The 26,191-nt window shown below is 39.2% G+C and overlaps 1 long non-coding RNA gene across 1 annotated transcript in view; it reads left to right on the forward strand.

Annotated features, from left to right (window-relative positions):
* The window catches only part of LOC127576227 (uncharacterized), a 52,291-nt gene extending 36,987 nt beyond the window's left edge, over window positions 1-15,304 (forward strand). The window contains exons 2-3 of the long non-coding RNA XR_007957188.1: window positions 14,423-14,477; window positions 15,081-15,304. This is a non-coding gene — a long non-coding RNA (uncharacterized LOC127576227). The remainder of the gene's footprint in view (window positions 1-14,422; window positions 14,478-15,080) is intronic.
* Window positions 15,305-26,191: the final 10,887 nt, after the last annotated feature.

Below are 26,191 nucleotides of genomic sequence, written 5' to 3' on the forward strand. Positions count from 1 at the left end.
GAGCAGAGTCTAGATTTTCATAAGCATTTTCTACAGGGCTGTATTCTGAGAGAGATCTTCTGCCTGGAGTCACTAGGCAGGGCAACTGACCAAGGTTCAAACAGTTGGGAATGTCCCCGTCCCCAGTCCTTTAGAAGAATGGTAGGCAGGTTGCCATGTTGCATATGAGCAGATGTAGAGGCTCGCTGTTGAGTGGACATGTATCCTGGCTATGGTCTGAATGGTATTAAAATTTTTAAGATGACCTGCCAGTTACTCACTGTAACAGTGGATATACTACAGGCAGTCCTCAGGCTATGTAAGGGTTTCATTCCTGAGAACTGTCCGTAAGTCGCATTCTCCTTAACATAGAACATAGAACATAGAACAGTACAGCACAGTACAGGCCCTTCGGCCCACGATGTTGTGCCAACCTATATAAACCTACCCCATGATCAATCTAACCCTTCCCTCCTACACAGCCTGTAACCTTCCATTTTTTCTTGTCAGAAACGTCTGTTTTCTAAAGTAACCCATATTGTATCACTGTATGTACACCTGCCATAGTTCTGTCATTTCACTGAATAATCACCTTCTCACAACCTGTAATTTAACTAATGGAATATATATACTGTATCCAGTCATTAATGAATACCACAGAACTACAGAATTACTATCTTGAAAAGTACTTTAAAAAAATCTATGGGAGAATTTGTGTAAAGTTGGATTTCTGTAAGTCAGGTCATCTGTAGCCCAGGGAGCCCCTGTACTTTATAATATCAGAGGTATTTATGCCATATGGGCAATAAAATCAAGGTCCCTGTTTTATAGTGACTGAATTGCTTGTACATTCCTTTCTTGACTGAATAATGTCATGTTCTATTTTAATTCAAATGCATTCAGGATTTTTTTCTAATGCTTCTTAACTCTTATATTATTCTCTGCAAACAATAAATGAGTGGCTCTTACTATTGTAATATATATTCTTTAAAGAAGTATTTAATTTTTATTCCTTATCATAGCAAAATGTGTACAAGATACATTGGTGGATAGGAGGAGGAGATTTCAAGCACATCCCCATCCACAATGACAAGTAAATGCAATCAAAAAGGCTGAAGTATTTGTAGCCTTATTCAGGCAGAAGTGCTGAGAGGATAAATTCATCTTGCCTTCCTCCTGAGATCCCCACTATCACAGAAGCCAATTTGGTTCACTCCACATGATATTAATATTGTATTGATATCAAGAAATGGTTGAGAGCACTTGAGACAGGAAGGGAAACTGGACCAGACAACATTGCTATGCTCTCCATAAATGTCTGTATCCTGAGCCAAGCTGTGGCAGTCCAGTCCCAATGTTGGCATCTACCCTGCAGCTGGAAAATTGATCTGATATGTCCTGCCTACGAAAAGCAGGACAAATCTAATCTGACTCCATAATGCCCATCAGTCTGCTTTTAATCATCAGCAAAGTGCTGGAAGATGTTTTCAGTCGGCAATTTCCTCTCCAATAAATCAGATCATAGATGCCCAATTTGGGTTTTGACAAGATTGCTTAGTTCCAGATCTCATTACAGCCTTGGTGTAAACATGGAACAAAGAGCTGAATTCCAGAGAAATGGCGAGAGGACTGCCCTTGATAACAAGGCTGCATTTGACCAAATGTGGCAACAAGGAGGCTTGATAAAATCTCTGGATATCAGAGACAAAGTACTCTAATAGCTGGTGCCATCCCTCACACAAAGCTGGTTGTGGTTGTTGGAGGTCAATCATCCAGCCCCAGGACCAAACTGCAGAAGACCTTCAGGGCATTGTCCTTGCCCTGATCGCTTTTAGCATCTTTATCAATGATTATCCTTCCATCACTAGTAGGGTTGTTGGCTTAACAATGCATTATGTTTAGTTCCATTGGAAATGAAACAGTCCCTGCTTGCTTGCAGTAAAAACAGACAACATTCAAGCATGGCCAGAAAGTGACAACTAAAATTTATGTGAATAAAGTGCCAAGCAATGGCCACCTCCAACAAGAGAGTCCAACCACTGCTCCCAATATTTGTTTTCTCCATCTCCATTGCACTACAGCTGTCCTGTGTGCTTTCTACAAAATCTACTACAGTAACTACCCTGTGCTACTCCAATAGCACCTTCCAAACTTGTGACCTGTACCAAGAAGAAGCACAAGGGCAGCAGGCACTTAGTAGCACTACCATCAAGTAATGCTACCTCGAGATTCAGAAATATGTTGCCATTCATTCACCATCACTTGGTCTAATCTTGGAACTCGATTCCCAACGGCATTGTCAGAGTACCTTCACCAGAAAGACTGCAGCAGTTCAGGAAGGTGGCTCACCACCACCTTCTCAGGGTTCAATAGAGAAGGGAAATAAATGCTGACATTGCCAGCAATGCTCCATCCTGAAAAATGAATAAATGAAAGATATTTCTAGAGGTAGATACCACTTATGTCCCAGCACTAGGGAGGTACATTGCATTTGGTACTCATGATGTGGTCTCCTCTACGCTGAAAAAAAATTAAACACTGCTGAGCACGTTCATTTATTTCAAGGGGGTTTTTAGTTGCATGTCATGTAAATACTATGCCCATTCCCACCCGACCTACGAAGCCCATGTAAACTGGGGAACAGTACCTCACCTTCTGTCTGGACATGTTGTACCCTTCAGAACTCAATATTGAATTAAACAATTTCAGATAAATTGCTTCATCAGTTTGTATCAGAAGTTCTCCTGCAGATTACCCATCTGCAATATTAACTCAGCTTTTTATCTCTCTCTCACAGATACTGCCTGAATCTGCTGAGCATTTCTAGCATTCTCCTTTTGCTTTCAGATCTCAGCAACAGCTCGATCTGCATTTCACAGCTTTCACATGTCCCTTTGTTTACTCTCATACTGTCATTGCCCTCATTAATCTATCAACCAGATGGCTCCACTGAGTGGAGTCACCATGACAACCCTGGCTTTATCCTGCCAGAGGTATTCCCTTCGTCCTATGTGAAATTTAATTTTCAAACGATTTTTGTAAATAGAATATAATGAACATACCCAGAGGAATGTTAACTCCAAGATTGCGCTCTCCCCACCCCCCCAGCTCACCTCTGATGCTTCTGGTGTTTCACTGCTGATCTGTCATGCAAAAGGACCTCCATGGCAACTCCAACAAACCCAAGGGCTATCTCTTATTGTTTCCAAAGAGAATATTGTCCTCATGTACAGTTGGGCCCTACTCCTCCCTAGTCGATCAAACAACTGCAGAAGGGGGAAATCTGAAATAAAACCAGAAAATGCTGGAAACAGTCAGAAGGTCAGGCAGCATCTGAGTTAAATGGAGACACAAGAGACTGCAGATGCCGGAATTTGGAGCAACACACAAGGTGCTGGAGGAAGTCAGTGGGTCAGGCAGCATCTATGGAGAGAAATGGACAGTCGACATTTTGGGTTGAGACCCTTCATCTGGACTTCAGTCCATAGGTGCTGCCTGACCCACTGAGTTTCTCCAGCATCTCGTGTGTAGCATCTCAGTTAACATTTCAGGTCAAAGGCCCTTCATCAGACCTGGGAAAGAAAGAAAACAAATTAGTTTTAAGTAGCATGAGGGGAGTGGGAGGGTGGTTTTCTTGGAGTGAACCTGGTATTTTGCACAAATTGGAGTTGAATGTGTAAGGGAAAGGGCAGAGCAAGAGCTTAACTACATGAGATGAGGAAAGGGATTTACATTTACAGCAGTACTGGATTGTGAGGGGAATGAAGTGCTAAGAATTACTAAAGTATCCACTGTATTCTAGTTACAGAAATAATTTGAAAATCAGTGTGAATCTGTGGAATTCTCTGCCCAGGGAAGCAGTAGAGGCTACCGCATTAACTATATTTAAGGCACAGTTAGATAGATTTTTGCATGGTAGGGGAATTAAGGGTTATGGGGAAAAGGCAGATAGGTGGATCTGAGTCCACGGCCAGATCAGCCATGATCTTATTGAATGGCAGAGCAAGCTTGATGGGCCAGATGGCCTACTCCCGCTCCTATTTCTTATGTTCTTAAATTCTTAATTCCAGAATATTGAAAGTGCACCAAATACACAGTAAGGAAGCAATTCTGGAACTCTTGCAGTCACTGGCCCTCATAATGAAGATCCTTGTCTTCAGCAGTCAGTCAATGAGAACGATGATAATGAGATCGTTGGCAATGAGCATGATCAATGACAATGAGAGTTCACCAGAAATCTTCAATTTCTGTAACTGATCTCATGTTGTGACTCCACACAACTGATGGCTTTGTGCAACTCCCTTATTTCTAAATTCAAGACATAATCACATTAGTTTAAACTTTAAGGTCCTTTCATGTTTAATCATTCCCATGCAGCTTTGACATTCACCCTCCAAAATCATTAGTTAATTGATTTACAAATTCTCTGTATTCTTACAACAATATAGTTAGGTACATTTCATGAAGATGGAAACAGGTTTTAGAATACCATTTCCATGTTTTATATCCTGTGAATAAAAAGTTAGTTAATACGCTTCAAGCAATGATAACATTTGCTGGCATCCTCTTACTAATGCTTTGTAGCACCCTATTGTTTCAAATGTTGCAAAGTAAACAAGGACTCTTTGGAATTATCTTGATGGGTGCTTTAAAGATTTGTGCACAGACTAATGACGTGTTGATGTAACATTACTGAGACGTGGAAAAAAGATTCACCATTTATCAACAACTCCACTAAATGAATTGATTAAAATAGCAAACAGTCTATGTATGTAAATTTTGGTGAATGAGGACATACTCTGTAAATCTCTTTACAACTGAGAATAACCAAAGTGATACCATTACGCTGAACCAACAAGTGCTTCATGATCAAGGTTGTAGCACTTGAAACATCCATTAGTAATAATTAAGGTTTGTGTAAGTGTTCAGATCAGGAACAATCTAGTCTTTTCAGTACAACATGATTTATTCCATTTCTTTGCTGAAATATTATCAATGCTTGACAGCATTCACAGTACTCATCACAAAAGTGGAAATCTATGTTCTGAATATAGAATTTATAAATATAACATTTATAATAGTGCTGTCCTTTTAAAAAATTGTGAACTTAACATTATGAGCTTAATATTATTACACAAACAGAGATCATTGATACACAATCTGAGAAATGGTCACAGAAACCTGCTGGACCAAAATGAAGACATTATGAGGTTTAAACTAGATTTTTGCACCATGTAAAACCTAATAAACTCCATGTACTATCTGCTGGTACTATCTGTGAGTTTCAATGTCATTCAAGTAACTGAACGTACACTGAAGTAACATTTTGTTGATTGCCAGCATTAGGATCTCTTCAACTGCATTCTGTTCAGTTACTAAATTAATATTTATTGCATTTTATAAAATATTCATTGGTAAAAATTCTATCATGTTTTTGAACATTACAGTAGCATCTCTATGAAAATAAATAATTGTAAATGCTGCAAATTTCATAAAGTACAGCTTTTTTCATCTGGGACTTCTGTGCATTTGAACACTAAAGCACCAGGCACTTGGACCAGTGCAGTTGTGTCCAATGGTGCACAATGTACATGCGAATGCCCAATCATGATGCTGATTTATGCTTGCATATCCTGCTGATAGGGCAGAAATAGGTCTTCATAACATGTGAGCAGGTCCCAATTCTTGGGTTCAATTTAATTTAATAAATTATCTTTCTTGGTCCCCTTCCTCCCCAACATCCCCATCCAGTCATGGCCACAACCACCCAATATGACTACAGCCTTGATATCCTCAACCAGCCTATTATGATCCCATATTTTCCACCACCCCCACCACTGCCCCAAACCCCACCATCTCAGTGCTGTGAAATGACCCTCAATCTCCTACCAACTCACAGCTGGACCTCTTCTATCACCAGCAACTTGGATCTGAACTCATGACTGACCTCTGTTCCATGTGAAGAAAGGTCTTTGAGTCCGTCAGTAATACACCAGTACAGCTTTATCCACCCCAAAATTATTTTGTCTGTAATTTTAACATTCAGGACAATGAAGGAGGATATATGCTGAGGTCTGCTTGCCTGGTTGTTACAGATTCTCTGTTATTTTCTATATACAGTATCTGATATCTCTAAGATGGTTTTTGAACACATGTCTTTTGGCTGTCATAGGTTTGATAATCACACTACAAGATCTCTTTCTCATATGCATTTAATTGTGGATGATTTTAAATCCATTAAACATAAAAGACCTGGGTCCCTCAGCACAGAAAACTGAGTAACATTGCATTAAAATACAGCAATTTCTGATATTCATGAGAACTTCTAAAATGAAATAAGTTTTGAGGCAGTGCCTAATCACCTCCGGGTGGATTTAAGTCTACCATGTAAGACAGGTTTCGTTATTCGGAAGTACGTGGCATCAGATCAACCACAGAGACTACTGGAATACCTTGTGTGGATAATATCAAAACCTAAATTGGTGAAGGAGGCAGTTAAAGTTAAGATATGCATTTTAATAGTGATCAAGGAGCTTTATCTTTCACCAAACATACACTAATCTGACATGGGAGTGCTTGGTGCTTATAGGGAGGTACACATAGTGCAAGATGCTCCATTTGCAAGTACTGGCAGCCCTCACTATATAAGCACAAAATTTACTTGAGTATTTATTTAAAATGTAGAAACTTCTTGGCACAGTGTTTGAGCTTGAACATTCCTCCATGTCTCATGTTAGTGAATGTCCTGTGTTTTTTTTGAGTTGGGTCAGATTTAATTTGCTTCGTATCTTTGCAGCCTTTAAAATCATGTTATTAGCATTTAGCTAAAAAGAACTGTGATCCAAATAGGGTTTTCCTATGGATACACTTAACTGCATTCTAAATACTTGCATCACATTTCTCCTTAAGATGTATTTTCTCTGAAATAAAATCTGTTTTCATTATAGTGCATTAATTTTGTTTAAAAATTGCCTTAATCAAATCTGATGATTATTTATCTTTTATTTAAAAATGCCCACCAGCTCCTTATGATATTTCAGTACATTATCTCGCAAAAAGTTGCAATCATCTGAAAAGTAGAACTAACATTTTTCAATTATTTTCCAAGTGAAAATTCTCAACATTGAGATGATAAAACAGCAGCCATAGCATTTCACTGTTTTTTATTGGGACTCAACAACTACTGCCTTGGTGGGTGTAAATGTAAGTTGACAATTGGCTTTTTATAAATTTAACAAAGTTGGTTCAGTGCTTATAGTTTCAAAGAAAATTTTCAACACAGAAGAATGCCATTCAGCCCATTGTGTCTAAGCTGTTTGAGAAAGAAATACTTGACGTAATTTCAACCCAGCTCTTGAACTGTAACCCTTCAGATGGTGGGTCTTCAAGTACACACCCAGGCACTTTTTAAATGAAATAGGGGTTTCTCCTTCAACTGTCCTTTCAAGCAGTGAGTTCAAAACCCCTTCCACCTTCTACAGACTAGGCTGGAAGAACTGAATAACCTACTCCTGCTCCTAATTCATACATTCTGGGTGAAAGAAACTTTCATTGTTTCCCTTTGACTCTTTTGCAAAATACTTTGAAATCTGTTCCCCTGGTTTTTGACCCCTTAGACATGCAAAATAGAGCCTTCCTATTTACTCTTTCTGGACCAGTCATAATTTTGTATGTTTAAATTATATATGCCTGAGCTTCCTCTGTTAAAAGAAAACATCTCAGCATAGCTAGTCCTTTCTCATAGCTAACACTAGCAACATCTTTGTTGATCTCCTCTGAACCCTCTCTGGAGCAATCACGCCTCCTGTAATGTGGTGAACAGAAATGCACACAGAACTCAGTGCTCAAGCTGTGTAAATTGCATGGATGATGAACTGCTGACAATACATCAAAACAACAACCCAGCTCATTAGCAAACATCTGCTTGGGGAGGATAATGGGTGTGAATTAGAGTAAGGCTAGAGAGTGACCCATTGAGCATTACTGCACAAATGCAATGATAGGATTAGGTTCAGGTAGCAGCAAGACAAGATGGGAACTATATTTTCCTGCTAATTGGATGTGAATGTAGAGACGCAGCCCACTTGTCCCATGGGCTAATGCTATCCTATCTCTGGATGACAGCTTGTCTACTCCCCTGCCAGCTTCTACACAATCACGATGGCAAAGGTGTCCCCCACTGAAGCTGTGACAGAGGTCTAGCACAAAGGCAAGAGCTGACTGGCCAGCAAGAGCGTCTCAACTCCCCTTAGCAGGTGATTAGCAATCTTCTATGTTGGAAACTCCAATCACAGGGCCAAGACTGTACGAACATAATATAAGTCAACGGCCAGACACAAAGGTGTTTGCTCTGTGGTAATATAATTCCAATATTTTGAAGAGGGAAAGATTATGGAAGTTACAAAATACACAACATGTAAAGTATGTAGACTTTATTTGCTCATATTTTCTGTTGACTTACATACTCAGAGTTATGGAAGGGAAAGACCAAGGACGTAGTTGTGTGGAAGGGCATTCAGAAAGTTGGGGAGAAAATTGGACAGCTGATTGGGACTGTTTTTAGGATTGTCTTAGGAAAGCCTCTACTCAATAATTTGTGCCTGACAGTTTTGGCAGTATTGTTCCGCTTTGACATTCAACATCATCATAGTCCTGCAGTCCTTCTTCCTGTGCCGCCTGCATGGCCCCACGGTTGAACAACATGAAGCTAACCAATACAAACCTGAAGATTTGTTCAGGGTTGAATTTCAGGATGCCAAGAGGTTGGCCAGCAAACACAACAATAGCACTGCAGCCCAGACTGAACCTGTGTCACAGAGAAACCACCTTCAGCTATAGATGGTATAATGTGCTCTGGTAATTAGCTCCAGCTCCTGCTGTACACAGCAACATTCGTTAGTTACCGCCCATTGCTGATTTAGAATTTCTCACCACTGCCCCTTTGATCTATTGAAACAACAAGGAATATATTCATTTTATGTAAAGATTTTACATAAAAATAAACCAATCAGGATTGGCTGGGGTACTTTCCGCTAGAAAAGAGAAGCCTGAACGTGTGTCTTAACACCTGCTCAGCTGAGGAAGGATTTGTTATGATAGGCACAGTGAAAATTTTTTCTGCTCATGAGGAAGACCTAAACTAAGTCCCATAAGTATAAGAAAAGTCAACAAAAAATCCAATATGGAATTAAGGAAAATTTTCTTTAACCAAATTAGAATGTAGAAATCATATCACGTGGTGTCAGGAAAATAACATAGATCCACTTAAGGTAAAGCTAAAGGCAGAAGGGAAGATTAAACTGACGTAGTTAAATGCAGAGAGAGTGGGGCATAAACATCGACATTAGGGCAAATAGTCTTTCTTTGTGCCGTGGTCTCCATGCAATTCCAAATCAAATGTTTGATTCTAGGACTACTTTGAAAACAAAATGGTCCTTCTACATTGCCATGTGGCAGCAAAGTGATTAACTGACCTTAGAAAACATTATTGTTGGTCTTAACAGTTTGCATAATTTGGAAAAACTATGGATAGTAGGCGGTACCTGGAGATTTAGGAAGGAGCAGATGGATTACAAAAAAAAATGATGTGGATAGTGGGAGTTCATCCTACATGGGCATCACCTCACCTCTTAGTAGAAGCCAATGTTTTAAAAATTATTGCTTTAAAAAGAGTCCTCAGGGCAATCAGCGTGAGCAGAAATGGGGATTTATTTTTTGTTTGGTTTTGGGCTACAGGGAGTGGAAGGCTCTCCAGAGGAATTGCATTTCAGCTCTCCCACATTGGCTAGCAGCACATTGGCCAACCTGACTCTGACAGTGCATCTTACAAGCACGATGTCACTCTTCTTCAGAGGGATTTGAGCAGCAAATCACTGACACAGTTTAAGTGTGATAGGGTTTGTATTTTGGTTCCCTTTTCTTTGAAGATTTATAATCTGAAGCAGTGTGAGTTTCATTCCTACGCACACAGTCCTACTTGAGTCCCTGTCAGAGCTAGCATGCGGCGCATAGCTTTCGCTCTGTGAATTATGATATAAGTATTTGTATTCTAACAGTAGGGAGCTGGCCACGTTGGAGCATTTCAGGAACTCCATGGTGGCCTTTGCCAAGTTAATTATAGCTTTGCAGCAGAAAGCTACAAGTGTATGGATATGAGTGACTGGGTGCTGTACAAGCAAAACATGTTGCACAGGTCCATACCCAGAAAACTTGATTGCAATAATGCAGAGGTATATGGACTGCCTCTCTCAGGAAGTAGCCAACCACATGGCTTAAAGTGCTTGAGAAATATTGATCATGCAGAGCTTGACTCTGGGAGAGGACCCTTGGGCCTGCTGAGAGACAGAGTTAATTCTGAATACTCCCAGATCTCAATAATTTTCTTTTTTTTGATGATCTGTGGTCAAATCAATGAATTCCCAGTCACACATGTTGAGGTATGACATCCTGTTCTGGAGGGCTCGGTTCTCCAGCCTTTTATCTTCTGTGATCATCCAAAGGCCTGCTAGTGATTGCAGTTGTTGCTGTTATGGCCACTGTTCATTTCACGTGATCACCTACAATGCCATTCTTTGTTTGCACTTCCAGCAAGGGATATTTGACTGCAAAACTTGTGTATTCTATGTTGAATTCACTCCCTTAAATTTGGTCAGCTATTGTGGTACATCTGCACATTGGAGAAGAGAGACAAACCAGTCACACTTATAAAAAATGACTATGGTACCATCTTAACAAATTTCATTCTTTCCATTCTGCATTCACATTCAGATAAAACTGGATAAGCAGATAAAATCATGAGAAAAAAATGAAGAAGTGCAGAGTATTTTGGAATAATCTTACCAGCTGCTGTTAGCAATGATTTTCCTAAGCAATTTTACTTTGTTTCATTATGACTAGCTTGTCCACACACATCAACAAAAGTGTTTTCTCTGTTTAAAGTAATTAGTGTTACTGAGATTTTCCAACTGAAGATCATCTGATTTCCAGTTTGTTACAAGTGCAATAACACTGTCCTTATATGTCTCTCACTGTGCCTATGACACCTGTGTTATATACGGCAGATAATTAAATAGCAATTGAAAAATGGCTGGTGAAGCAGGCTTTTCTTGGCACATGAATCTAGCTATTGGTACTTCAGCTTGTTTTATGACAGTCTGCTCCCATGTCATGCTTGTTTATACAATGGCTGATGAATGAAATGCGACTGAAAAGGGTCAGAAAAGAGAAAGTGAATCAGGAATTGTTTTGACTTACTTCTTTCCAGCTGTATTAATGTTACAATTTTAGAAAATACAGGAAGATAATGAAATATTTATTTTGCTATTGAAGAATTTATATTGCGATAGTTCCAGAGAAAAAAAGATAAAATAAAAAGAAATAACATAATGTTTAATAAACATTGTCCAAGTGAAGCTGCCCATCTCAGTAGAAGATTCTTGGCCCTGAATTTCCAAGGGACATATGGCCTGTTAGTCATTAACCTCATAGATCCTTTAACAAGCTTTTGAGGCCTAAGAAGCAATTTTACCAGTTTTGGGGCTGATCTATTCAGCTGTGTATTCTTGCCATTTTTCAGAGATAAGTAAACCTTAACCAATTTTTCTTCAGCAATGTATAATATCTCAGTGGCAGTCAGCAATTAATGGCAGTCTTGTTAGTGACACCCACATCCCAAGTACACACCAGAACACCATATACAGTTCTGAATGCCGACATCTATCATATGCTGGCAAGACTCCAACCATGTACACAGCTGTTGGTACACACAAAGATCTTGCATAATAACAAAGCTCTTTGTAGATTTTGTTCAAGGGTTAAAAGTGAAATTGGGTTAAATTTTTCTGAGATATTTTTAATTTGCTCTGGTATAATATTCAAGAAATGTGTTATTACATCTTAATCAATTCTGCCCAGAAATTGGATTGCACATGTTTGTACATAAAATACAGTTGTGTTTAGCACCAACGCCCAATCTAGTGCTCCACAAAAGAAAATAGCAAAATTGACCAAAGTCCTATTTGAAGCAATTTCAGGATGGTTTTCACCCAGAAACATATGCTAAAACAGGACTTGCACAATTCCCAAAATGATCACACCCAGTTTTGCAAACGTCCCATCACTTTGATCTGCAGTATTCAGAGAAGAATACTTATCCCCAAAGGCAAATTCCACATAGTGCCCATACAACACTAAAACACATTTTGGCTGTCATGGAGAAGACAAAGTCAGCAGGGGAGATGGAAACAATTCCCACATTCACTTAAAGGAGCATCAAGTTCTGATTAATGAGATATGTGTCAGGAGAGAAGTACTGAGTATCTGGGGGCCAGGAGACTTGTCAGGCCAACCAAAAGAAGAGCCTGGCAGGAGGTGGCTATAGTGGTCTCCTCCAGGATTGAGCATTCCCACACAGTGAAAGATATTTCATAAGTTAACAAGGTATGTCAAGGTGATCTTTACACCACTGTTCCCACCTGCAGAGCAGAGACCCTCACAGCAACTGTTTTTATGCAGAGCTCTGAGCGAGGTGCCGCTCATCAGGAAATACAGAGGCATTGTAGCAAGCCATAAAATAATTGGAACAGGAATTCATTCATTTTTATTCATTGCAGGTAGGCAGGTTGTGTAGAATGTGAGGGAATTTTAGACATTATCCGTGCTCTCTACTTGTGTACTTCGCAGGTGGTCAAGATTGCATTGTGGAAGGGTCACTTGGTTTGCAATGAGGAATTTTATTTTGCAGAGTCCTTATTAAAATCATACCCCTTTTGGAGAGTCTTTAGAAAATCCCTGCCTCTTCTATTCAGCTGCAAGAGAAGGCTGTGATTGTTAATCAGGGGCATCCCTCCTGTCCCTGCTGCACCTCAGGCTCTGCCTCATGGACCTCAGGCTCCAGGTCTCCTTGCTGGTCTTCCTCAGGCACCACCTGCTGCCTGCAGTTTGTTAGTCGCACAGTAAGCAGTGCACAACAGTGATGCCTCCACATCTGCTTGGCAGCCTGGATTGAGGCAGGCAAGAACTTATCATCTTCAGGAGAACTGTGTTGTTTTCCACTATTGTCCTGGTATTTGGGTGACTCTCATTGTATCTGTACTTGGCTGCTGTGCATGGAGAGCGCGCTGGTGTGTGGAGCCAGAAAAGTAGAGGATAGCCCTCTCCTGGATCCATTCCCGTAGGCAATGCTGACTGCTGAAATTATCTAACACTGTGCATCTATCAGGATGAAGGAGTCATGTGTGTATTACATTCAGCATTCACCATGACAAAATTCTTCTTGTGATCCACAACAGCCTGTATATTGAACAAGTGGAACCTTTACCACTCATAAAAGAAGATCCAAGTTATTAAGAGGAGTCTAATGGGCACATGGATGGGTTCCGGCACTCGTGAGAAGCTTCCCTTGCTGGCAAGTACCAGTCACAGAAGTACCACCTGCTCTTCACTGAAATCAAAGTAGTTAAAAAAAACTTTGTAAATACAGTGCCTGGATGATCACTCTGACGTAATGGCAAGCAGCAAATTGGGAGAAATCTTCTGAGGCTTTGGAAAGATCCTGTGCCAAGAAAGTTGAGAATCTCCATGGAAACAGTGGTCCATTTGTTAGAGCATCGCCATGCTGCATGTCTTCCTGCAACATGTCACAAAACCACAGCGAAGACAACCCAAGTTCATCAGGAAGGTGTAGATAGGGTGTGGTACAGAGGAGGAGTTGAGGACTGGGGTAGATCAGCCATGATCATACTGAATGGCAGGGCAGGTCTGAGAGGTCAGCTGGCCTACTCCTGCTCCTAGTGTTCTCGTGTTGTGGTATCACTGAAGGCTCTATGGGCATATACTCTTGGTTAATGGACATCCTTTGCCTCCTGCCCCAAGGTCCTCAGTCCACCCTGAGTAGCCAGCAATGGCCATTATGATGCCTCCAATAATGGAGTGCTGCCAATGGTGTCACCACACAGACATCCATCAGATAAATGCTGTAAAATGTAATCTAGTTAATTGTCGTGCACTCTGTGCACATTGGAAGGTATCAGAACAGCCTGCTGTTACTTCCGAAGCTGCCCAGAGGGGTCTCCTGATGTCAGCACAATGGCCCTTTTATTAGCCAGAAAAGCAATAGACTAGCATGATGAGCTCCTAGTTCTACTGAGGCTATTCAATGACAGTCTGCTCCAGTTTATGTCAATGCAGTAGGAAATGGGTATTGGGCAAATGAAGATATCAGTTGGTGTTGGAAAAATGTTGGGCACACTAACATGAATAGTGCGCAGAAGAGCCCAGTCCAATTTCATAATTGACCTCCAGTGCAATTGATTCTTGATAAAGTCAACAAACACACAAAAAAATGATGCTAGGCAATCCAATTTCTGGTTTTTCCTTTCTCACATATTACAGTTAAGAGGAATTTACATGTTTGTACAAAATTGATTCTGACTCCAATTTTCAGATGCTGGGAAGAATGAAGAGCCTCTGTCATAACCTCTTCTGTTATTTTAGTACAGGTAGGGATTTTATAAAAATAAGATATTGCCAACATCTGTTCCATAAATTGCAGGTAATTTATGTTCATGCTGGAGATTCAAAGTTAACAGAACTCCAGGTAAAAATGAATATCTGTTTTTATGATTACTGCTAAGTATTTCTAAAAAGAAATCCATAATGTATTAAAAAGATTTTGAACTGGTACAAACATTTGTAATGACATATTAACTTTTTACCAAGCAACATTTGTAGGAATTCCACTTTTACTAACAAAACCAACTGAAGGATTATGCCTTTAAGGATTTTATTCCTGTATCATTTTGGCCATAATTCTTCCTTCAGTGTAATTGTTGCAAGATCCTTTTCTCTGCAGTGAATTAAACATCATGGTACACATTACCAAACAGCAGCCAACTGATTATGAAGATATCAACCTAACTCTGATAAACCATCTATTTGTTTTTTTCTGATCTTTTGTTTACGACCATGAGTACAAGCAACATTTACTTAGCATCATGTCTTCTGAACATATTAAATATATAACTAATTAAAAACTTTAAAAAAAACGCAAACAATTCCTTAAAAATGTTACGTGTTCTATTTTTTGGCTTTCTTCCAATTAGCCTTGCAGTTGCCATTCAGATGAATGGACTTGAAGATTCTACGCCGGGTCTAACCTGGCACAGGACCTGGGAGCAGACTCCTCTGCACAAGGGAGCTCAATGGAGCAGCATGGCTGGGAAATGGCTGCTGAGCTCGGACAGTAAGCTTGAGATTTCCATGTTGGACAAGCGCCCCGAAACTTACCAGCATCATTGAGCAATGTCAGCAGTTCTGCATAACCCAGCAAAATCAGGAGAAAAATGTGTGTATTACCCATATTTCCTGTGTGTCCTCTTAAAACATGTTTTGCATCTGTTATTTGTTAGTGATGCAGTACAAATCAATTTTCTGTAATTCCTCTCATTTCCACACTGTCAAAAGTCCACCAAGTACATTTTAAATGAGCAAGCTTAGTGTATTAACTATTGAAATAAATCTAGGTTGACATTCACATTAGGGGGTGATCTGGCAATTCACTTTGAATTCCCAAGGGAATCTTAGAAAGTACATACAATTTGACTATATTCCATTGTTTCTCTAAAAGGACAACAATAAATGTGTTCTAAATTATGATTTTTTTTATTAAGTACTTAGTATAAAAGAAGCCAGATTCTACATGATGCAGTAAGTGAAAGGTTTGTCTTGCAGTACTTTTTATGCCACCTTATTGGAGAAGATTCTTAGGGACAGGAGTTACTTACATTTGAAAAAGCATGGACTTATTAGGGAAAGTCAGCTTGGCTTTGTGCGGGGCTGGTCCTGATTACAAATTTGACTGTGTTTTTGAGAAAGTGACAAAGATGATTGATGAGGGCAGAGCAGCGGATGTTGTCTATATGGACTTCAGTAAAGCATTTGACAAGGTCCCACATGATCAGTCCTCCCTATTCTGGCCTCAGAGTTGTTGATCAGACCATTTTGTTCCTGAACTAACTAGCTGTCATGTCAGAGTGGCCTTTTTTATACCCCACTTTGGGCAGGGAGCCTGTGTGATCAGTCGCTGATTGGTCAACACTATTGTCCAGTTCCCAATGATTGGTCAGTTGATTACTGGAAAGTGTCACAGGTGTGTCACATCCTACTGACCTTTCACCATCCTGTTTGTTTTTGAGAGTCTTGTCACTCAATTTTGATCACTCCTTGTAGCTAATTCCCTTGTCTTTGTCTCTCAGGGAAGTAAATACACCTTGTCTACATCCTGTGGCCCCTGACGTTTCTGAGCAACCAGTCTCATAATATACTAATTTCAGCATTAGTTTACTTTTAACAGCCCTTCACTTTTTGCCCAATAGTCTAATGGTTATTTTGGACCTATTCTGCCTCCTTTTTTCCTGCTTTAATTCAGCCATTCATATGTTTATCCAGCATAGTCTGCTTTCCTCAGGGACTTATTTTGTTCAAATATGTATTTCCTCTAAATATGTGGATCACGTCATAAATAGTTCATGAGTTCTAGATGGTTGCTTAGTGGGGGAGGTGGTGGAAGTCATAAACTGTATATTGTGCAGAGTGGGATTGTTGGGGGGGGGGCTGGTAAAATCGTGGCTGTGTTGGGTTTCTCAGTTAGGCAAGATGCATTCAGAAGAAGCAGGTCTACATGCTGTCCTTAACATTAAAACTTACCTGAATGCAGAGATGCAGAGTCAGCCACTCCTCACATTTACCTCCGAAACCTCTGCCACAATCCATCAAAATGTCAGGATTGATCTCTTTTTCCAGTTCCTTTAATCTTTAAAATTACAGCTGCAGAAAGGGTGGATAATGTAGAAGGATCTTCTCTAGAGTCAATATGGATGGAAGTTAGGAATAAGGAAGGAACTCCAAGTATTCTATAGGCCCCCCGGTAGCAGTAGGGATACTGAGGAGCAGATTGGGAGGCAGATTTTGGAAAGATGCAAAAATAACAGGGTTATTATAGTGGGAGACTTCAGTTTCCCAAATATTGATTGGCATCTGCTTATTGCCAAAGGTTTAGATGGGGCGGATTTTGTTAAGTGTGTCCAGGACAGATTCCTGTCACAGTATGTTGACAGGCCGACTAGAGGAAATGCCATATTAGATCTAGTTTTAGGTAATGAACCAGGTCAGGTGACAGATCTATCGGTGGGTGAGCATTTGGGGGACAGCGACCACCAATAACATGGTTGGTATTTGCTTTGATAGTGCATCAGTTTCAGGGCTGCACACAACTCATATATCTCTACAGAACAATTCATGTTACTCTACAGCATGTACACCAGTAAGTACAATAATGATTTTTTGGACATTTAGTAGTATATATTTCTAGCTGTCATACTTTACTCCAGCATTCGATATTCAAAGATTCAGATATCACATTTTAAGCAACTCAACCCAAAACCTTAGATCCTGAGCATGTGGTGAAAGCTTTGTTATCCAGCACTTTGCAATTCAGCAGACTCTAGTAACTGACATTTCAGAGAACAGCTAGGCTGATGTAATGGCTGCGCCAATGGAGGGGCTGCACTCATTCTTGATGAACCAAGTCTGCAGCACAGTAATGTCACTGCGCCACAACTAGTAGAGCAGTTCTGGTGACCCAAGTTTAATCCTGACCTCAGGTGCTGTTTGTGTGGAGTTGGAGATTCTCCCTGTGACCACATAAATTTCCTCTGGACGCTCTGATTTCTTCCCATATCCCAAAAGTGTGCAGATTGGTAGAAATTAGCTATATAAATTGCCCCTCTGTGTGTGTGTGTGTGTGTGTGTGTGTGTGTGTGTGTGTGTGTGTGTGTGTGTGTGTGTGTGTGTGTGTGTGTGTGTGTGTGTGTGTGTGTGTGTGTGTGTGTGTGTGGTACAATCTCGGAGTTGATGAGAATGTAGGAATAAAATGGATTAGTGGAAAAATAGGATGTTGATGGTTGGTGAGGACTTGGCGGGTCAAAGGGTCTGTTTCTATGTTGTGTCTCTCAATGACTCTATGACTATGACCCTGGTAAGTGCTGGACAACAGAGCCTCCCCAAAAACCTTCTGTTACTTAATAAACAGAAGCAATAGTTACCCCAAGCCATTAGAAGTGATTTAAAAAAATACTTTTTACCCCTTTAAAGATGATGTGGAGGGAATAGAAATTCTTTGATTCTTCTTACTATTTATTGTATCAACAAAATGGCCTTGTGTAGGGCTCAAAAGCAAGAATTGCTAGCACCATGACAGTCAGTCAATCTTTCAGTCAGTCTCTGCTTCTATCCATAAGATTTTATCTTAAATCCTTAGATGTTCCCTTTTATAGTACAACTCACTGACAATAAATGTCATCAGGATTTGGCAGAATCCATAATACTTTTTGAAAAAAGACCTCTTTTTCTAAATGAGATTATGACATTTTTGACTGATGTAGTTTGTTCACAGGATATGTTTTAATCCCTCTTTCTCATTAAACTGGTGGACATTTCGAAACATTGTTAAGTCTCATTTTCCACCTGCATACTCTAGGCACAAAGCCATGACCACTGCAAGTACATGGAGGAAAATAAACATTTACAGCGTATGTTTTAACATCCATGAGTCAGAGATTGTGAGTGGGCAGTACCTGATGGCCTCTCTCAATAGTTGTGCCTACACACCAGGAACAGCCAATGAAAATGTACTTTTCTATTGTTGCTGTTATAATTAGGACAATCAGTGGCAATGCTAGAAAATGACAAGATTGGTCATTACACCTTTAATGGATAAATTAACTGTGATATTAAATGCATTTAAAAAAAACAGTATTCAAAGTAACACCCACTTAATGCAGTTAAAAAATGTCACTTCTGAGGAACAAGTTATATTTTGTCTTTGCACTTGTCAAGTCCACTAGAAAATTTAAACCAATGTATTAACACAATAGATTTGATTACTGTATTTTAAAATCGTATATTTATATAGTAATACTCACATCCTCAGAACGTCCCTTTGGATTGTAGGCAAATATGTAAACCTGGTACATTATCTCTCACAAAATTTTCTCACTAAATTGTTTTCTGATTTCTTCTTGAAGTTACTGATGCTGTCAGCTTTGAATGCTTTGCTTAGCAATATGTTCCAACCATCAGTGTGAAATAGCTAAATTCATTAAAAGCTTGAATCTTATACTTAGAAGATCTAATGCAATGTTCCTCAGGGTTTATTCCATTTGTGCTTAGATTCTCTTCATCACATTTCTCATGAATGTCCAGGAAACAGATGGCCTTTGATTGTAAGCTTAAGATGTTTGATTGGGAAATGAACAATTGAGCTGAAGGACTCTATAGATATCGCAAGTGAATGAGATCTTATACTTATGCATTTAGAATTAGAGAGGAGTTTAATCTAATTCAAAGTAAAATATTCATCCATGCTTGACATTTATGTACTTGGTTAGTGTCGGCACAATAGAATATAGATTTAAGTAAAGATGACATCTTGCATATTAATCAACAATTTCATTACACCCCTTTTGTATTAACATATTCCAACTTTTCGGTCTCTAAAAGTAAAATCTGCTGCATTTAGGTGACAAATTCAAAGCATTCTATACTGTGGACAGGTGAATTCTTATCCTAATTCATCTATTTCTCTTGACTGGGCATTTAATTCTGATTACATGGGATGAGAAACTAAATATATATCATTAGCAGTTGTGGCTCCTAGCTGCTGATTTGTTTTCAAAACTGAGCTAAAAAGAACATTGGCTAAAATGGATGTAAATTGGTTGAATTATTTGTTTGTATCTACATGCTTTTTATTTTAACTTCATTACCAGTGAAGATACGGTTTGGACTGAGTCTAGTCCTCAAATGGTTTAATTGCTGTGATAATATTTAAGTGGTTACAGCAATTCAATTAAAATAAAAACATACAGGATTACTTGCATCAAAAGATAAGGTCATCAGTTACATCTGTGTGGCTTGAGGGCATTATCTGCCAAGGAACTTGTTATAGAGCCAGAACTTTAGATGCTTTCACTCGGTTACTAGGCAACTTGGCCATAAGCATCCTGACAGTTTCCAAATAATTTGGCTGATATCCTGATACAAATAATGAAATATTTATGTTTTATTCTTACATTAGGTTTAGAAGACTCAGAATACAGAACAAAACAGTGCTGGTTTAGTACTGTTCTGATTTAATGCACATGAAGCGCTCACTTTCAAAGGGTTGTAAGGTTTGGTAGCTCTGGAATAGAATGGATAAGAAAGGCAGAAGTGCTGCGAGATTGAAGAGTTCTTCCAGCATTTCTGTTTTTGCTTCAGATTCCAGCATCTGCCGTTTATTTGTTTTCCAGAGCATTCTCTCTTCTGGCTCATTGTACACTTTGTACAATTTCCAACTGATGTGCTTCTTAGTCTTTTGCTTTGCTACAGGCAGGCTCTTCCTCCTTCTTCACTTGTTCCTTTGATAGGAATCTCTAGATGATAAAATTGCAGGGCTGAATACCGTTATATAGAGACTGTTGCACATCCCCGATCATCAAAGGATGTGCATGCTTCACTTTAACAAAAATAGCATTTATGTAATAAAAATCAATAAACTAACAAATATCAGACTTTATTGTGGAGAAAATCATTGCACTCAAACTGCCAATATAAAAAGGGTGTTTTTGGTGTCGTTGAAGCCTGCTATGATGGGAAGTTACTATTCATGAACATTGTGGATAATTTTACTGTTACCTACTCCCACTACTCTACATTCTGAACCTGTGGAATCTGAAAATGGTCTAGAATTGACCCATCATTCCCTTGGATTTGCTGTTTCTTATTCTATCCTATATTTTCCTGATGAAATAGAAATAGTGATAAAATGCTAGAAGTTTGAAGAGCATTTGGGCTGTGTGTCATTACATTGAACATGTGATGCTGGGTTGCATTGTGCATTTTTGTTCCCAAATTATAATACAATAGAAATTCAAACTTCAAGTTTCTGCTTTAAAGTGTGCCCTTTGCAGAATAGGCCTGCAACTGAAGAGTTATATGTTGAGGTTTTGTTGTGCCACCATAGTAAAGGGTTAACAGTATTGGAAGAAATGTGTGGTATGCATAATGTTCCCATCTTTTTGGTGCAGAAAGGTACTGGCTCAATTTCCAAACAGGAAACTCCTATGGAAATTCAGTTCTAGGCTATCAGTAAACTACCAAATTGAACTGAAGTGACATTCTTTGTTTCTTGTTATCTCTGGTTTCATCCTTCAATATGGTTCTACAGCTGGTACCATTCATGTATTACATTGCTTCGTATTGACTGGTGGAATCATGACCACACATAATTCTATCCTCATTCAGTGCCAATATATACGTTTGCCACTAACCGATCCAAGAGGCCAAATGTGAATGCCGTAAAACTATATGTTCCTTTATTACTGCAGAAGATCTTGGCGGGAACTGCTCAGCAGATCAGATGAAAATTGGAATTTGAAATTCACTTTATTGTAGTGACTCAGATCAGACTTTTCAAATTAAACCTAGGCATAAGGGGGTTTGCAAATGTTTCAGACTCTAAGTGTGACTATTAAATTAAGTGGGTAAGCAGGTTATTTGCATTCCACACGTTGTCATATGGGTGAAACCGGAAACTCTGAGGATTAGATTGAAGCCAGAATAATCCTTAGCCCGAAGAAAGAGGGAAGACTGAAATCTGCACAAAGTTGCAAATTAGTTGTTGAGGTCTATAGACCCAGAACAAATAATTGCATCACACAGATTGAAAGTCAAGACAGAACTGAAGGTTTACTAACATCTAGTCCAAATGACATGGTTCTTTTATATGATCTGCTGGTGGAGACATTACTACCTCTGAGGATGAGGTACACAGTCTCCCTTCATTACATTGATTCTAAAACAAATCTTTTATATAAATTGTAATCAGCCCTGAATTAGCCATTGTTGCTCCTGGAGCTTAGCCAGGAGTTGAATACACAGAGCATTAATCATTAAAGAGAGAGAGGGATAGTGGAAAAGCAGAAGTTAAAATTAAGATCTGTTTATCCTGACCTGCAGAGTAACCTGCAAACTTCCAGAAGAAATGTCAATGGCCTGTACATTATTTTTGCTAAGTAGAGTTTAGCTCTTTCAAAGCACTGTATTTCTTTTATTGCAGGGATGCAGATATTGAGTTACGCAGATTGCCTGACTCATTAAGATGAGAAAGTTATTTTTCTATTTTATAACTGTCAGTATTAGCACATAACACCATGTAACATTCTCAGTTCTTGATTAAACTTCAACCTGGGTTGAAATGACAATTCTACAAGTAAAAGGAGAAATGTAATGTTAATACTTTTGGTGTAGACCCTTTATCACCACATCTTACTTAGCGTGAGGAAAGTTATTTTAGAAAATAGAACAAAGAACAGTACAGCACAGGAACAGGCCCTTCTGCCCACAATGGCTGTGCTGACCATGATGCCAATTTAAACTAATCCCATCTGCCTACACATGGTCCATATCCCTCCATCCCCTGCCTATTCATGTGCCTGTCTAAATGCTTCTTAAATCTTAAATGTTGCTATTATATCTACTTCACCACCTCCCCTGCCAGCGTGTTCCAGGCACCTACATCAAGTGTAAAAAAACTTACCCTGCAAATCTCATTTAAGCTCCCCCCCCATCATAAATCTATGCCATCTAATGTTTTCACCATAAAAAAAAGACTCTGACTACCTACCCTGTCTATGTATTTCATAATTTTGTATAGTTCTATCAGGTCGCCCCTCAGCCTCCAAGACTCTAGCGATGATTCTCAGAGATGATTCAACATCAGTCCAACTCAGATAATGGGCTGAGTAGAATAGGCAAACCAAATTCATAATTCTTCAATTCCTGTGTGCTGATGTTATTATTCAATGAAGAGTGATGCTATGTGGTTCTTTCCCTTGTCATTTAGCTAATTTTTACTTCCTCCTATTAACTTTTGTATCTCCTGTAATGTACAGCAGATCCTGGATATGAAGCAGGTGGTTGTGAATTGCACAGGAAAACTCGTTTTCTCATTTTTTTTCCTGGAGAAGTATCTAATCTCCATTTAAACCTCTCCCTTTGCAACATGATCTAAATCAGCAAATCATTAAAAAGGGAAATGCCACAGTAATACACAGTATTGAGAGTTCATTTGTGGTTTTTGTTAGTCAGATTAATAGGATTAGTTATGAAGAGTCATTGTACCTTCTGTTTGCTGCTTCTATAGTAAATTCAGTTGCTGTTGTTATACATTGTCTTTAATACAAAAAAAGTATCACAAGGCACCTAACAAGAATGTATCAGAAAGTTCAAACCAAGCTAAAAAAAAATAGGTCAAGAAATCTGCCCAAAATCTGATGGTTTTTAAGGAGGATTCTGAAGGACAGGCAGCTAGGGGATGGAAGGGGTTTGTTGAGGAGGTGGTGGGGATATGGAGGGTGGGGGAAGTTAACAACATGGGGCATGAATGGCAGTGGCAATGCACAAGGTTAAAGTTAGAGGAAAAGAGAGGTCAAAAGTAAGGATGTAGTCTTTAGGAGAAATTTAGATAAGAGGCATCAAAGTCATGTAAATATGTTATAATTTGAAATTTGATGTATTTGATAACTGGGAAATAATGTGGCACAAGGTGATTTGCAAAGGGATCTTTATGCAGAGCTTTTAATAAACTGCAATTTACAGAGTGGATGCACTGTGTAATCCTAAAAATAAATTATCCTGAAAAGTTCCTTGTCCATGTATGTATAAAATAAATAATACTACATGAATCAACAAAAAGTGCTTAATACCAATGTACAATAATATGCCCAGACTGAAACCATTTGAAGTATTTGGTCTTCGGATAACAAAATGTCAAGATACCAAATTTTAAGATTGGCACAGCATAGACTTTTTGCTACTCTCTGTTTGCTTTGTATTTGTGATAGTCCATGTAATGCGTTTATGCCTTTATCCTGACCTCTACAAACATGAATTTTTAGCAGTGTTTATTGGATAATGACAGAAGCTGGAGACGAGATCTGATGCCTGTTTCCCTTATATTTGTGATAGTCCATGTAAAACATTTTGTTTTGTTTTTTGTAATAATTGGACATTCCACTCAGTTACCAAGCTTGGTGAATGGAGAAAAGGAGCTGCAGCAATAAATCAGGTCAAGGTATTCAACGTGATCTACTATGTTTGCATTTCCTTAAAGTGATAAATACTTCATTCTATCCACATCAATACCCTTTGTGCTATTTTTTAAAAATCCAAATCTCTCCTCTCCATGCTGAAGGCACAAACTTACTCCATACTTCCACATGATATAGAAGGCTATTATTTTGCCCGTCAAGTCTAGGCTGCTCACTAAGCAATCCCATTCCATCACTAATTTTCCCTAAAACCTTGATATGGCAGTGGTGGTTGAAGGGACTGTTTTCATGTTATGCTATGATTGAAATGTTGTTAAGGTCAGAGTCTTATTCTACTGTTGGCTGTACCATGCTTGAAAATTGACTGCCAAACTTGAAAGTCAAAATTCAACACTGACCTCCTACAAAATTCAACGTAAGTTTCATCCAATAAATTAAATGAAAACTGAGATAACATACCAAAAAGATGAATCTGCTGCTTCCTGCAATGTTGATTTCCAAACTGGGTCTGGAATGTAGCACTTAGTTTTCAGTACAAAAGTGACATAAATCCATTCTATAGATGGCATTTGGAGCAAAGTATGGGCCGTATCGACTTATGCAAATAGGGCTGAGTAGAACAAACATGTGTCATGAATAGTACTGAAAGCACATACTGTGATTGTGATGCATGACTAAGCTGCATCTGTTTCACCCTTCGCAAGTACTCTGACCTTATTATTGAAATTCTAGCACCTGGCGAATACATGCCATGCTGTTAACTGCCCTTATCCACCAAGATTCATTATGTTGATTGGCTAGCCCCGCTTGAAGTTAACTAGTGCTCATTGAGGCCATGAATCCACCTCATGAGGAAGTACTCATTCCCTGCTAGCAGTGGTGAAAAGCATGCCACACATCTGGTAAGTCATTTTGGAAGTGAAAACCTGAGCAGTGCATCTCTGGATATGTTTGTGGACAATATGGAGGAGCCTTTTACTTACAGGTTCCTAGCAAACCATCTAGTATAGCATCTGGGCCAGGAAGTCATGCTTGAGGTAGGTGTACAGAGTGAAGCACTAAGGAGAAAAGTGGAGTGCCACGAAAGACTAACACCCTATATGCATTGTCAAGGTCAGTGAATACATTTTGTTCCAACTCCCAACAACTGTACCACTGGATACACATTGCTCCATACAATATACCCCTATTTGTCACCTAACAACAATATGAAGTAGGACTCCAACCTAATGTTCAGAGCTACACAACACCCTCACAATAGTGCAAGCTTCACACACGTCTTGCAGCTTCTTTGTGCTGCCACACATTCAGCTATGACTGACACACGACCCCAACACCTTGCAACATTCTCGTTAAATGACACAAAGTGGGGGAATTAGATTTTCATTAGCTTGGCAGCCTAGAAGATAGAGTGCTAACCATTAATGGTGTGGACAGCAAAATAGAGTGTGAGGGCAATGATGATGCAGACACCATTGAAGTTGACGGTACACCCATATCCGATCTTTTTCAAATCTCATTTCCACTCCAATCCACAAATGTTTTTGTATTTTTATACTTTCCTCTACACAATTTACAAAGCCATTTAACTTTGTTTCATCAAGATACACAGCTTTTTTACTATTATAAACCTGGATACACAGCTTTTTATTCAACCATTTAAGCTGTTTATAAATACAATGGAAAGCAACAGCAACATAGAAATTTGAGGGACCTCAATGTGTGTCCCTGCCTATTATTTCTATTCTCTGTCTCATGAGGTTCAACTTTAGCTAGCAGTCTCTAATGAGAAACCATCTTATGAAGTCCATATAAATTACATCCACAGACAATAACCTGTAGAAAAATGAAACATGCTTAACAGTGACTCAGTGACCCCAGCACTCAATCTGACACCCATAGCCACCAATCCTAATATTGTTCCGAGGTTACAGCAGAAGGCACAAATATCTGGGAACTGCCTGCTGGTGAGTAACCAGCCTGTGGCCAGGGAAGTTGGTAAGGAAAACTCAGGTTCCAGTTCCCCTGAGGATGAGCTGGCACATGACATGTTCTGCTCTGGA

This window comes from Pristis pectinata, chromosome 11 (assembly GCF_009764475.1).
Source record: "Pristis pectinata isolate sPriPec2 chromosome 11, sPriPec2.1.pri, whole genome shotgun sequence".
Classification (NCBI taxonomy): Eukaryota; Metazoa; Chordata; class Chondrichthyes; order Rhinopristiformes; family Pristidae; genus Pristis; species Pristis pectinata.